Raw genomic sequence first — 15,399 nt, 5'->3', positions numbered from 1 at the left:
ATCTGACTTCAAGTATATTATCTATGTGTGTGTATTACATATACACAATACATATCATAAATATACATTTCATTGAGTTTTCACACACTGAATATGCCCATGCAACAAGTGCCCAGATTAAGAAATAGAACATTATCAGCATTCCCACAGGCCCCCTGTGCTCTTAACTTTTAGTGACATTCCAGAGTTTTGACTGGTTTTGTACCTTACAGAAATGGAATGATACAACATGTACTCTTTTGTGTCTTAATTGCTCACACTCAACATGTGTGATTCACTCATATTGTGTATAGTTTTCTAAGTTGTTCATGCTCATTATTTATTATGGATGACTTCCCCAAAATTTGCTATAATCATGAATTTACAATCAGAAAAATATTACATTTGTTTTTTCAAAGATGCAAAGTAAAGTCTGTTGTGCCTGAATACATTCAGTTACCCAATTCAGCTAGACCATGGAACATATGAAGGAGAATTGGGAAAATAAGTTGTGGCTGTGTAGAAACAGAAGTGGTGCACTGCAATAGGAGCTCAGCATCAAGAGAATGAGATCCTGTTTTGTCATTTAGTAGTCATCAGACTGTGGACACACTCTTTAATTCTTTGTTCCTCAATTTGCTCATCCATTGGTCAGCTAGGTGGGACGATATCTTCTTTATAAACTAGGCATAAGGATTAGCTTGAGATCATAAGTCTGTGAGTCTGCTAGGTGGTGAGGTCCTTCATTGAAAAATTGGAGTTAGAGAGGTTGGACGTGCAGGGAGGGAACTCATGTCCAGTTCCCATATTTTCTATGAAGTGAGGGCTGAGAGTTATTTGTAAGTGAAAGCACATGACTTTGAGGTATTAGTTTGCACCAAGCAGAGAAGCTTTGGGGCAGGCAGCCCTTAAGTATTCAGGGAGCTAGGGGGCCTAAGGGGGAATGCAGGAAGAATGCGGCAATGTTTAGGGCCCAGCTGAGGTTGGAGCATAAATGTGAATATAGTGTGTAAGTTTTTCCTCCAGAAGATTGTGTTTTATTTGGACTACAATTAAGGTGATTCTTATTTATTATACAAGTGGAGGAGGTAAAAATACAAAGAAAAAGGAAGAAGGAAGAAAGAAAGCCACTGATACATGAGAAGTACCATGTCTAATCTACAAAGAGAACGCTGTTTAAAGGGAACCTCTGATTTAAAATGTATATTATAGAAGTTCACAGTGATTTGAAACTTAGATTATCTTTTTCCAGGGGTATTGGCACTAAAAAGGAGGACTAAGATTTTAGTCTAGCCCACAAAGGTCTACAGAACAGGCAAGTATCTTTTACTAACGTGTTTTCTAGTTTTTTTTTTTTTTACGTGTTTTCTAGTTTTGAGAGTCCTAAAATCACTAGTTTTAACTATTTTAGATCCTACAAATAAAATAGGCCTTGATGGGTCAGCCTGGAACTGTATTCATGGATGGCATTGTTTCTATGAGAGTAATACTCAGGTGCAGTGAAAACTTCTGGGAATGCAATCTGAGTTTGTCTGCCTCCTCCAAATGTAGGGATAGGTGCGCACTAGGTTCTGATCCCGATACCTGGAAGTTTCGCTATTTGTAGATAAATGATGTTGGTAGATTGGGCAGTGCCTTTGCTCAGTTTTGATCCATTCATATAGTATCTATTGAGTGCCTACCACTGGATATGCAGAAAGAGAACCAGTCTTGTCTTCTAGATAGTTTGTATCTGGGCCAGGTATTTAAAGAAATAATTTTTAGAATGTGGTAACAGATAAAATGAAGATGTGGGTTCTTAAGTTGGGATTGGGAGTGTTTCTGGAAAGATGTTCGTGAGTCTGCCTAAAGGAATTAGGGAAAGTTTAAGAGGAAAATTTGCTCTTGAGTGAAGACTTGAAAATGAAAGGCATTTTCTAGGAGGATACTCCGTATAGATGGAATGATAGCCCCTGAGAACAGTACACAAGGGAAAACATGATCTGTGGGAGAAGTACAAATAGTTTTGATATTTCTTAAAGTTAGATGTGTGCAATGGAGTGGGGGAATGGCAAAGCTGAGGTGGGGATTCTCCCACCCCTGCACCACCCTGCAACCCAGGGGTTGGGGAAGGATAGCACGTTGTCCTAAAGTTTGTTTAGGTTTCTGTTTGGTTATGAGAAACAGTTTTTCTATTTCTGTTCTGAATTAAGATTTCTACTTATTTGGATATTACATTAGGAAGAAGTTTCAAGATTGCTTTAGAATTAGCTGGGGCTTAGAGTACCGCTCTAAGAGTACCTGTCTTTTAGTACAGGATATTCAGATTACCTTGTGAATACTCTACAAACATTTATAAAGCACGTTATGTTGAATGAATTACACTTGTGGTGAATGGTATTACAAGGATCAGAAATGGCCCCTGCCTTTCAAGAAGCTTACAGTCTAGTTAGCGAAGCAAAACTTGAATTTTCAAAAGTCCTATTATAGAAATAAAAGCAAAGGAAAGGAGGATGGACTTGTTACTTAGAACTATGGGAAACAGAGAAATCTATTTAGAAGGCCGTGTAATCAGGGTGCCTGAGTAGCTCAGCTGGTTAAGTGTCCAACTCCTGATTTCCGCTTGGGTCATGATCTCAGGGTCATGGGATTGGCCCTGCAGTGGACTTCAGGCTGAGTATGGAGCCTGCTTGAGATTCCCTCCCTCTCTTCCTTTCTTCTTTCCTTTTTCCTTCTTTCCTTCCTTTCTCCTCCTTCTCCTCCTCCTCCTCCTCCTCCTTCTTCTCTCTCTCTCTCTCTTTCTCTCTCTCTTTCTCAAAAGAAGAAGAAGATGACGACAGTATAATGAAGGACTGGAAAGACCAAAAGAAATATGACTGGTGGACAAGGTGTAACTGTGGGGCAAGGTGATTGGGAAACTGGAAAGAGGCTACCCCAGACTGAGGACCATGGTGGAGGCTAACCCAGAAGATAGATGTGCAGAGTGTGGTTGGGAGATAGCATGATGTCTAGAGTCACTCAATCTGGAGTATATTGCTGAGAGTGGAGAGCAATGGGGCTTTGTGGCTGGTGCCAGGTGTGGGGGTCTTATATACTGCACTGAGGAATTTGAATTTTATTCCAAGACAATAAGCTTTTAAGAACAAGTCTTTTACTGATCTTCGTCTCCAACCCAGTATGCCATCGTCTCTAGTTCTCCTTTTCATTTGCTATGTTCAGAACAAGCCCAGTGTAATTTGCCTAGTCCTGACACCATGTGACAGGGACTCTACTGATTTTGTACAGATTACCGAGGAAGTTGTGGTTTTGGTTTAGAATCTTAGGATCATAGTCAGCAGCCTAATCTCTTGGTGTTGGTTCTCCTTACCTTAGAGTTTTTGCAGCACACTGTTCAGTTTTTCAACTATTTTTGTGTCCGTTGTATAATATGATACTTAACAGTTTTTGAAAATAATCAGAAAGCTTATAGTTAGAGAAATCAACTTAGAACACCTAAACGAATAGCCCAAGATCATTCAGCGGTGAGAGTTCAAGATAAAATTAGAAATAGTGACTTTACGACCCTGTTTGGTCCAGGGTTCCTTCCGTTAAGTCATTATACCATGGCCTTCCACTTGAGTGAATCTGACTACCATGAATGCATGTCCCCAGCCATGTTGTTATGGCATCAGGGGAGGAGGCTTGCATGGATTTATCCCTGTTGGGTGTGATATTTTGAAATGGCTAAGATTATGGGTTACATCTGTAATCATTACACAGGGAGAAACTAACTGGCTTATATGGGAGTTTGCCTATAATCATCTTATTTATTCTTTTTTATAAGAACAGCCTAACTTCTTAGTAAGCCTCTTTCATTCAACTAATCATTTTGATTTTTTTCTGGAAATAATCCACCTCAATCATTGGAATTTTTATTCTTAATTTCATATATTTAGTAGGAAAATTGTTTTCCATCTTTCAGATACTCAGCAAGCTAACAAAGTATATTGATTTTGTATCATTTTAAAGCAATATGACTTACCAAGTGCACAACTTAAAGTATTTTTAAAACAAGGAAATATGAGGATCTTCCTTTTCAGTTATCTTTGTGCCCAAAGCAACAAAGTTGGCCTTTCAAAACTCATAATTGAGATTATCTAGGTTGTAAGGCAGCTGTAATATTGGCAGAAATACTAGTTTTTATAGTTAAGGACCACTGACATCAAGTACTAAACCTGTAGAATTCCTATAGAGACGTGGTGGTGTTGACATTAGTAGAGCCTGGGAGCCCCTACCATACTCCGAAGGGCAGTCTTGAAGAACAGCAGGGGAAGGTCACATAGTGGTAGGCTGCAGGACTAGGTCTTGAGACCTCCGAGGCTCCCTGTTTTTAGTAGGATCAGGTGGAAACTCCTCGGGCTGGCCCAGGCCTTCAGTCTCTGTGGGAGTGTGGGCGATGGAGGCTTTTCCCAAGTCTGACAGCAAAGGCACAGAACACAGACAAAAGTAAGGACTTGCTTATCAGCACTGAGTGAATGTAATTTGGTGGCGTTATAGTAATGACAGTAAGTTTCAGACCTATCTTGGAAATAAAGATGGAGCTCTTCTAACAGTCTATTAAAAAAAACACAATAGATTCTCGTTGAATATGCAGAGGCTTCTGAGCTTCTGATTGGGCTGATCTGGAACATTTTGTTCAATTCTGAGGTCAAATCAAGTTATTTTTAAGCTCTTAAATGACTGGGACTGGCCTAAATATAATGGCCTTATATATCCAGAAGTCATACTGGTAACCTCACCTGTCTAATAAAGGCATTTACAGTGGCAGTCACAAACCTCTATGTTCCCTCATTTCTAAATTTATTATTTATTTAATACTATATTAACTATATATGTACTACACATGATTATATTAATGATATTAATTGTTAATAAATAATAAATGTTGCTCATTTCCAGTCCAAAATTTACACCTTAGACCAAAACCTGTGTGTGTACATGTGTTTGGTGGGGAGGGGTTCAGAAGCAACAGAATGAGGGCCTTAAAAACAGGCACACAGATTATACAAACGTTTAGGAGGCAGGACAACAAGACCAGTATTCTTTAACTTCAGAATATTGGATGTGATTATGGTGCCGTGTGGTTGTCTGATCATTTTCACATCTTTTACATCATTTGATTATTATAGAAAACCTGTAAGAATGGTATGCTTGGGCATCATTCACACTGTCCTTGCAAAGTGAAGTCATAGACTACGTTGTCTAATGTAACAGATATTCACACCATTCTTCCACAGTCAGTTTGGTCCCGCCCACCTTCCTAGGTGTCTTATTTGGGGGGTTAGGTAGATAATGGTATCTAGCAAAAAAGCTTGAAGCAGGTGAGGAATTCTCGGTCTCTTACAACCTTACTACCAGGTTATAATGAAAGCAAATTTTGATTAAACTACACATACAGGTAATTTTTAGATAAACATTCACTGGCAAGTAGCAAAATATTGTTAATACAGCCTGGTTTATAAGCCTGATGAAGGCTTCAGCTTTGTGTTTTTAGGTGTTCTGATATACCTTGCAAGGAACATTTACTCGAAGCAGACAGCAGCATGGCAGAGGAGAGGTGCTTGGTCTTTTTCTTGTCATGAGTGGTTCCAGGCTCCACCAGATTCTTACAGTTTGTTTACTGAAGAGTGGAAGTATCTCTAAAACATTTTAACAAGCCATACATACTTGAATCCTTTAATTTCACCAATATAATTCTATTTCTAATATTCATCAGACTAATTATAATTAGCAAGCTGCTGATTACACTGAAGAAAATTCATCCGGTAGGTAATGAGCAGTGTCCCCAAAGCATTTGTCTCTTACAACCACTGCTGAAGTATGGGCTTTCTGATTCCATGCTGGTCAGTGCATTCTTGCTACTGTCAAAGTTATTGCCCAACATAAAAAGTGTCACAGAACACAGGCTTTATACTGAAATGGCTCAAACAGTAAATTGCAGATACTGAAACACACTTAGACTTTTGAGATATCTAGGGAAGTTACACTATTATTTGTGTGTTCTGTTTAATAAAATAAAGAAGTTAGCAGGAACATTAATTTACTTCTAGAAGTTTTAAGAAAATGTGGAGAGTGAGATTGTGGTGATGTTATTTTTGCTCACATTAATGCAGCATGAATAGGCATGTGTGCATAGTATCTGTTTACTGACTATTTGTATATATATATCATCTTTATACAGCCGAAAGACTTAAGTGAATCTCAGATGTAGTTTTCTGGGAAAAAATGATGACTAAAAACTTAAAGATTTCTATTACTGAGGTAAGGCTAAGGTTTTGACACCCACCCATACATATATACACTTAAAACAGGCTATAGTCTGGTGAATGCTATGTGCAAATATTTACACACTCAAGCATGCGGTAGATGCAGTTTGGTAGCTAAACTTAATATAGATGATTTTTTCGATAGGTTGAAATATATTATGTATGGAATAAATGTGAGGATGTGACATGCATATATATTTTTCTAAATTTAAATTTAACCTCTATATGGTCTGTAACTATCCCCCAAAGATAAAAGCTTACTGAATTTTACACACTGCTTTCCCACATATGATAGTAGTTGAAGATCAATTAATAGATAAGCTTGTCCTAGAAGCAGGTGTAGAGTAAGAATTAAATAGTGAGAAGCTACAACAGCTGGCCTAGGCAGGAAGCGAAGCCAGAGAGAAAAGGTGAGGGCAGTGCCTTCTCTGAAAGCGAAGGGGAGAAGTCTCAAAAACAGAGAGATAACCAGCAATATTGAGTCGCATAGAGTCTATACACATTTTTATCCCCCATTTTACCTGCACAAAAACTCAGGCACAGAATAACTTACCCAAACTTACATGGGTCCTAGAGTGGGGCAGAGCTAGGATTCTCATCCAAAGGTGGCCACACCACTATTTATTTTAACTACCATTCCATGCTGAAGCTTTGCCATAGAGGAAAGTTTGGGTGTTTTTGTTTTCTTTGTACTGTATTGGGTGATGGGGACACAGAGACAGTTCCTACCCTTGAGGAATTTTTACAAGAATAGTAGGGTAGGTGTCTCACGACACATGCATTGGTTTCATTTCTGTGGTCGAAGTGTGTCGCAGGTAGAGTCAGGACACAGGAAAACTGTGGCCAGCTTTTAATTGTTAGAGGACGGAGGGAGGAATGAGAAAAGGTCTTTTGGAGAAAGTAACTCTTAAACTGAGATTTGCAGTGGCAAAATTAAGAGTGGTGGTTTAAAAAAAATTAGGTACAGGAAGCTGGATTTCATCCTTAGGTCTACTTCTTTGTTTTCATTAAATTTCCTAAGTACTCTTCCCGCATGGGTAAAAACTGATTTAAGTGAATATGCTATGTCTTTAGAAGTCTGCAATGAGTTTGTCCTAACAAGGTATTTAACCCACAAATGTGAACATTTTGTTGTTATTTGTTTTGGTTAGGTGGGTCATTATGCTGTAACATTTATAATACAATTATATGCAGCGTTCTTTTTGGGAGAAGAGAAGACTTCGTTCACATACTTATTTTAAAATTTTTTAAGAAGTGGACACATATACACAACAAAATGGTCAGCATTTTTGGTTTAAAAAGAGTAATTTTAACAAAATGTAGTAACTCTACACCTACAAAATGTAGTAACTCTACTGCTTTGTGTATGAGGTGGGAAAGACCTTTCTAACCTAATCATTCCTGTGCCTTCATTAAAATACCTTAGAACAAATGAAGTTGTTGCCTAAATGAGGAGAACAAGGAAATTAGGAAAGAAGGAGTTCTGGAAATCTTGCAGGATTCTTCTGAGTAACTTCCTTTCTATTATACAGGTGCCCTCTCTCCATTAAGTGATTGTATGATGTACCTGAGTTTATTATGTCTTATTTCTATGTATAGTTTTGTTACCTGTTTTTTCAAAAGCAAGCAAATTATAACTTATTGAAAACTCATTTTTTAAAATTGTTTTCTTGCGTTGGCTCACTATTGATGGGGGGAGGGGTTGTTGCCCTAAAAATAGTAAGAACCATGAACTAAGTGAACATTGTAGGTGTAGAGGCTATGCTAGGTCCTTTACCCACATTTTTGTTTCGTCTTACACAGCTCTACAAGGTAAATTTGCTCATTTTACAAATGAAAAAATAGGGGTGCCTGGGTGGCTAAGTCAGTTAAACATCTGACTTTGGCTCAGGTCGTGATCTCGCAGTTCATTGAGTTGGAGTCCCATGTCAGGCTCTATGCTGACAGCTGACAGCTGGAGAGATTTTGGAGAGATTTTTTAAACTACAGAAAATTAACTAAGCAGCCAGTAGGAAGAGCTGGTCTGAGTAGAATGAGGCCAATATAAGGAGAAAAAGCAGAGATGAGGGAGAGCCTGGAAGTGAGCAAAATGAATGAGAGATGAGACAGATGAATCATTCAGTAGACTTACCTGGTGTGGTATTGGAGATTCTTGTTCTGGAACCCCTGAGGCTGTGGCTATGCAGTGCCCTTGTCTTGGATATGTTAGCCTTCTGTGTCTGTAGGGTGTCTCTTTTTCCCAGATGCTTTATGGCAAGGTTTGCAAGCTCATTACAGCAGTCAGGCAGATGGCATTAAGAGGTGAGGTGGGGTTGGTATAAGGGATGTGTGGTTAGGACTGTGGCAAGTTAGAGTATATGCCTTACCTAAAGGGGGTGGTTCCCTGCTCTGCTCAAGTTGTTTACTACCCCCTAGGAAATGTTTTGGCTTATCTTCAGGTTTTTTCAGAGAAGTCATATATCTGGATATTTTGGGTCATTTTCAGCTTTTTTACAACGTCGAAACACCATGTTAGCCAAACAAAATGGAAGGTGATTTTGTGCTTTAAATTGTATCAGTGTCTTTTTGTTAGCTGGTGAGAGTAGGGCATGGGTAGTACTAAGTTCTTAGGCCTGTGAGAAAGGATGTCTTAGTTACCTGATAAGCCTCGGCCAGCTGCTGAGCAGCCTTAGTCTGGGCGAGGAGTCGTTATGAATGCTCTAATTTTAATTTTTGCATCACAGGGGATGTAGATGGCAAATTGTCAAGGTAGTCTCATTTCAAGAATAAATTTAAGCTAATTTTTAAAAATTCATGGAATGAGATCTTTCAATTCAGTAAATTTTTTAGATAACTTAAATTCCTTTAAAACTTTCATTTTAAGAATTAAGGATATCAAACTGCCTGTTTTAACAAACAATATATTAAACATAATATTTGGGAGGGAGGTGTCAAAAGACATTATTAGCATATTATCCCATAAATTTAGATTTTGTCCAGTAGAAAATTGAAAATGGATGTGTACTTTTAGGAGCAGTTTAAGGAGATACTGAGGCGGTTGCTTTATTAAAAGAGGAGGAGGTATATTGCTAGGGTGACAACATATCCTGATTTACTGGATCAGTCCTGGTTCGCTCCTGTTGTTCTGGAATAATAAGAGGACCTTTTGTCCAAGATAATAAATTAAATGGTTACCTTCTATAATTGTTAATATATTCTTTAGCTGCTGGTCCCTTTCTCATAGACATGGAATGAGCCTGGTATGCTGAATGACCTTGTTGCTTTTTATAAAATTAATCACTGAAGCAAAGCTAAACCAGTCTTCACCTCAGTGTGACTCTCTCAGCCCTGCCTGAAGGATCTCTGCTATTGCTGTCATCGTTTTACTTGTCAGCAGCATTTAAACCATGATTGATTATTTCTATATCAAAGTTTTCAAATCCATCCTTCTTGTTAACTTTAACCTATTCTTATATCTGTATCAGATTTAACTTGTGGTGTGTGAGGGAGGCATAGCAATCCCCATTTCAAGGATCTATACTAAAAAGTATCCATAATCATCTTTAAATGACACTTAGGTAAAGATGATAAAACCTTGATTTTATATAAGCACATTGCCAAGCAAATATCTTTTATTGTAGGAAATTGAACATACTGGGTGCTACTTTCCTGATGTATCAATTTTTTTCAGAAATTATATTTTATAATTATATATGAATGATACCATGTTCCACATCTTTTTCAACTTGGATAAATATATAGAAGTCATGTTCATCAGGTTTGTAAATGAAAAAAATTTGAAGATGTAGAGATGTAGATAAAATCTAAAAATGACAGATTGAGAATTCAGAATGATTTTAATGGCCTAAAACAGTGGCTAAACTATAAAAAGGACCAAATTTAATGGATTGGAATATGAATTTCTGCATTTAGCTTTAAAAAATAAGTTGCATAAATACAGGAATGAGGAAACTTATCTCAACATACCTCCTATGAAAAGGAACAGAAAGTAATGACCTTTAAAGAAATTAATGCTACCTTTCGTTTCTTGGTGTGTGAGACTCAATACGCTAAACCTCTAAATACACTACCAGAAACTAAAATAAAAATGCTAGATAAGTTACATAAATGTGCCTTTAAACGAAGAGGGGGAAACATTGGGCTGAAAGTAAAAGCGAGAACTCCGTGAGGTACATGAAATGGCTAATATGAGAACACTTGTTGAATCCAGCAGATGTGAGCTTTGATTTACTTGGAAACAGTAGATAAAGCCTAGAGCCTATGTTAGGAAGAAAACCTTTAATAGAAGATGTCTCCACATCAGTCTGGGACTCTGTAAAGACTACTTTCATAGTGTAGTGTTGAACCAGAGCTAACTCCCCTCACCCCCCAATCTCCTCCCAGTCACTAGCAACTCGAAGGAAAACTGCCTATCTTATATTTCATAATCAGTAACTAGTGTTCATGCAGGTTTTTAGTCCTAATTTAGGCCTACTTAGGTAGTTCAAAAGAGACAAATAGTTGTTAAGCCCAAGGCAGAAGCAAGTGCAGATTCCTTCTGGAGGAATCTTTCTTCAACCTAGTACCCAAGGAGTTCAAAAAATGTAATTTCAAGAAATTCTAACTCCTAGCCAAAATTATAAAACAGACAAGTAAACAAAGTATCATGAGTAGAACCAGCCCGAGTAGATAATGATCTAAGATATAAATATCAGACAGAGAATGTAAAATGGCTTTGTTTTAAAGAGATGAGAATGTTAAAAATGTGAGTAAATAGCAAGTGAATATAAAAATGACAAAGGAGGTCTGAAAAAACTAGAGCTTTGAAAAATTAAATATATACTTGGAATTTTTAAATCAGCAAACAGGCTTAATGGTAAATTAGACATAGCCAAAGAAAGAATTAATCAACTGGAGAACAGTTCTGAGCTTTTCTGACTGTGATCCACAGTAAGAAATTCATTTATTGATGTGTTTGTGTACATGTAACACATGTGTATAATTTAAGTCAGAGTTTCAAGAAACTGATTAAATCCTCCTAAGGGTAAAATTCTCTATTATTTTTCCTTTTTAATTTTCTATTTTTAATTTAAAAACAAAAGTTGGATCCAACCCAGGAAATTTTATGAACCACAAGAGGTCATGACCACAGTTCTAAAGAAAACTGATTTTAGTAAAGTTGAAAATACAGATACCTTGCAGCCCAGCATATATCCTACAAATACACAGTATTTGTAGCACTTCATGGGCCCCATTCCAAAAAATCTGGAAAAAAAAACAAAAACAAACTATCAGTTGTAGAAAACCTATCTGTGGTGTGTTTTATATTCACAGTGGATTACTGTAGGACTAAGGTGATAACATGATGAACGACTAGTAAGTGCAACATGGGCACCACCCCATCAGAGTGGATGCTGCCAGAAAACAGCCAGCCTCAGCCCACACCTGTGCACAGGAACCCTTTCTGCAGCTTGGAAGTATATAGAGCACGGATCCAAGCAGCAACATCATACGGAGTCAAAAAGCAAGGTGCAAAAGATTATACGTGATATGATATCATTTATATGAAGTTCAGAAATTTGGACAAACTGCTATTCATTTGGGGATGCAAACATGTGACTGAATTATTTTTCTAAAGACAAGAGTACACACAGAATTTAAGAGAGTTTTAACCTCTAAGTAGAGGATTAGGGAGTGGGCTAAGAAGAGTCAAAAGGGGCTTCAGAGGTGTTAGTGATTTACTTTTTTTCTTAAAACTGGTTGTGGACACACACATGTTTATTCCCTTAGAATTCTGTATATCTATTGAGCATTAAATGAAAATAATTTAATAAAAAAATCCAAGGCAGGATCAACACAGGTAATATATCTTTTATGCTGATCAGACCATCTTTAGAAAGACATTTTTAGTTTGGGGTGCCAGATTTTATGGACATTAACAAACTAGAATATGTCCAAAGGAAAACATCCAGGGTGATGATGTAAACCTGATCTTGAGTCTTTCATTTCTTAGATGCAAAGCATGTGAATTTTGAGCATGGGGAGTTTTGATTTCCCTGATCCATTGGCTAGTGGATGTGGGAAGTGAACTGTGCCTTTGTTAAGTCTCAGGGTAATATACTTTTGCTGCACCACGCAGAAATGAGTTCTAAAAAATTTCTCCAATTCTTCTATTGTTGTTTTTGTCCTGTCAAATGCTATAACTGTAGGCCTAATGTGGCATGTTGTAATATTACCAAATAACAACTCAGAAATGGGATCTTTCATTGCTGTTCAGACAAGCCCTGTGCTGTCCATAGCTCCTGAAAGCATCTTTAGATTCCTGAAAGTATCCATAGAAGGGAGATGCATCTGTGTAATTTTGTTTGGTGCCTTTTGGAGGGAGGGCAGACTCAGTCCTAGTGTTGCTCTGTCTTTGGCTGTGCAGGGAGTCCGTTTGTCTGCCAGGGCCATAGACATAAACATGGAAGGTTGGGCAGATGGTAACCTTCATCTAGGTAATGATCACTGGAGGTAAAGGTATAAGTGAGCAATTATTAAGGATCTACAGTGTGCCAACTGTTGTTAGGCATTTTTTTAAGTCTTTATTTTTTTTAGAGCAGTGTTTGCAGCAAAATTAAGAGGAACTTACCAAGATTTCCCATATACCCCACACATGCATAGCCTTCCCCATTATCAGCATTCCCCACCAGGGTGATACATTTGTTACAGTTAATCAACCTACACTGACATATCACTGACATGTCACTGATATCACTATCACCCAAAGTCCATAGTTCACACTACAGTTCACTTTGAGTGTTGTACCCTCTATGTGTTGGGACAAATGCACAAGGATGTATCCACCATTAGACTGTAGAGTAATTGCACTCTCCCAAAAATTCTCTGTGCTCCACCTATTCATTCTTCCCTCTCCCAACCCATGGCAACCACTGATCTCCTTACTATCTCCATACTTTTCCCTATTATGAGTGAATGTAGTTGGAATTATACAATTTGTAGCCCCTTCAGATTGACTTCTCTTCCATTTGCTCATATGCATTTACCTTTCTTCTATGTCTTTTCATGGTTGATAGCTCATTTTTTGCTCTGAATAACATTCCATTGTCTGGATATACCACAGCTTATTTTTTCACTCACCTACTGAAGGACATCTGTTTGCTTCCAAGTTTGGGGAGTTATAAATTAAGTTGCTGTGCAGGTTTCAGTGTGGACATAAATTTTCAGCTCCTTTGGGTAAATACCAAGGTGTGTGATTGCTGGATCCTGCCAGCAAGGAGTATGTTTAGTTTTATTAGAAACCACCAGACTGTCTTCCAGAGTGACTATCATTTTGCATTCCCACCTGCAGTAAATGACAGTTCCTGTTGCATTTGATGTTGTCGGTGTTCCAGATTCTGGTCATTCTAACAGGTATGAGGTAGTATCACCTTTTATTTTAATTTGCATTTTCCTGATGATGTATGATGTAGAACATCTTTTCATATGTTTCTTAGGCATTGTCACATAAAAATATTCTGTTCCAATGGGAAGGAAGTGGTCTTGTTCCCATTTTACAGATGTGAAATTCAGAGGGTTGGCTAAAATCAGTATTTGAAGGAAAGAAGTTCCTTCCTGTCAGGAGAGCAAGCCACAGGGTCCTGGCTAGAGGCAGTGTTGTGGAGTGGCTAAGAGCACAGACTCTGTGTGTGTGTGTGTGTGTGTGTGTAAAACTTATAAGCTATTTGCCTTATCAGGAAATGAGGAAAATCCTTATTTTATGGGCTTGTTATGGGAAGTAAATGAATTAATGTATAAAGTACTTAAAACAGTGACTTGGCACATAGAAGGTGATCTAAAATGAAGTGTTTACAGAAATATTTTTCCTAACTCTGGCTTGCAGCAAGTGGTTCTCTTGGTCTCAGTGACCTTGCAGCAGAGCCTGCCATCAGTCTTAAAGAAGTGAAATGATTGTGTCCAGTCTGGTTTCCCCAACATCCCAAGTTGGGTTCTGCTCCACCCAGAAGGTGATAGTGGCCTTGATGATTTGCATTCATCTGTTCATCATCTTCCAAGATCCTTCATCTTCTAGGGACATAGAGATGTTGACTATGACGCAGTTACTAAAAGACATAACAGGTACACTGATTTCCAAGAGCTTTGCTCTGCAGATGAGAAATTGAAGCTCGGGGAGGTTGTAGTGTCCCAGATGCACTTCACAACAGAGCTGGGATTAGGGTGTTTGCTGTTGTATGCACTACTTACAGAACAGTGGAGGACAAGGCCAATTTTCTCTTTGGAGCCTCCTCGATTTCTCTCATTTCTTCGGTTGACTGGGCTATCAAGACTGTGAGTTCCATGTGCCTTTTGGGGACTGACATGTAGGCTGTCACCAGCTTCCATATCATGCCACGACTGTTTGCTTTTTTCTGTTAGCACATCTGCTGGCTGCTCCTCCTTGCCCAGTTTCTCTCAGAATTGTGCAGGGATTAGATTTCTATTGGCTTCCTTTGTGTGTTTCCCTTGTATTTGACCTATCATTTCCCATAGTCATTGGCTTTTCACAACCCTGACCAAGTTCCTATTTACCTACTCTACCCGCCCCCCTTCCCCGCCCTTCTTCTGCCACTTCTGTTTCCTTTAATCATTTTCCCTTCCTTATCCTGTTTTCTCTCTTATTTATTCTTACACATGGGCTCTTGTATGTTTTTGCCATTCTTCCTGTACCTGGGGTGAGGAGTGGACCCTTGATTTCTAGAGTCATTACTAGACAGTGAATAGTATGAACTGGAACGTGATCCAAAATCCACAATACATCATGTGACTTTGCAGTCTTGCCTCTTAACTTCCTTTTGATTCCCTGGAGCCAAATTGAACATTATTATGGTCAATATCATATGGTCTCAGCAAGGGGAAAGAAGACACCAAATCTGTGGAAACCATAATTTCAGAAATGATCCAAGGACTTAACTTCCCTAAGGCACTAATACAGGAAATGATAAGGTCTCAGAAACAGGTAAAGTATAATAATCACAAGTGCTTGGCTTAAATAGTATTTAAACATAAAGATACTCTTTTCTTCAACTTAAGGCATCTTTATTGCTTAATGCTCTTCTTTGAACTGAAATGAGGACAATTTATTCAAGATTAACATATATTCTGAAACCGTTCAATTTAG

General features: G+C 38.1%; 1 protein-coding gene across 10 annotated transcripts in view; it reads left to right on the top strand.

The window, feature by feature from the left end:
• Positions 1–15,399, top strand: part of RASSF8 (Ras association domain family member 8) — a 124,122-nt gene that overhangs the window by 16,842 nt on the left and 91,881 nt on the right. For 6 of the 10 annotated variants that reach the window (XM_077774506.1, XM_077774511.1, XM_077774503.1 and 3 more), the window contains one exon: positions 11,577–11,771. The exons of 3 other annotated variants lie outside the window; for them this stretch is intronic. The gene's annotated coding sequence lies outside the window, so the exon portion shown is untranslated. Of the gene's footprint in view, positions 1–11,576; positions 11,772–13,593; positions 13,656–15,399 lie in introns of all 10 variants that reach the window. One more of the 10 variants, XM_077774505.1, reaches the window with a different exon arrangement.

The sequence above is a fragment of the Crocuta crocuta genome, unplaced genomic scaffold (genome assembly GCF_008692635.1).
Source record: "Crocuta crocuta isolate KB4526 unplaced genomic scaffold, BGI_CrCroc_1.0 scaffold176, whole genome shotgun sequence".
Taxonomy (NCBI): domain Eukaryota; kingdom Metazoa; phylum Chordata; class Mammalia; order Carnivora; family Hyaenidae; genus Crocuta; species Crocuta crocuta.
The sequence above is the reverse complement of the archived record's forward strand: the minus strand, read 5'-3'. Positions and strand labels throughout refer to the sequence as shown.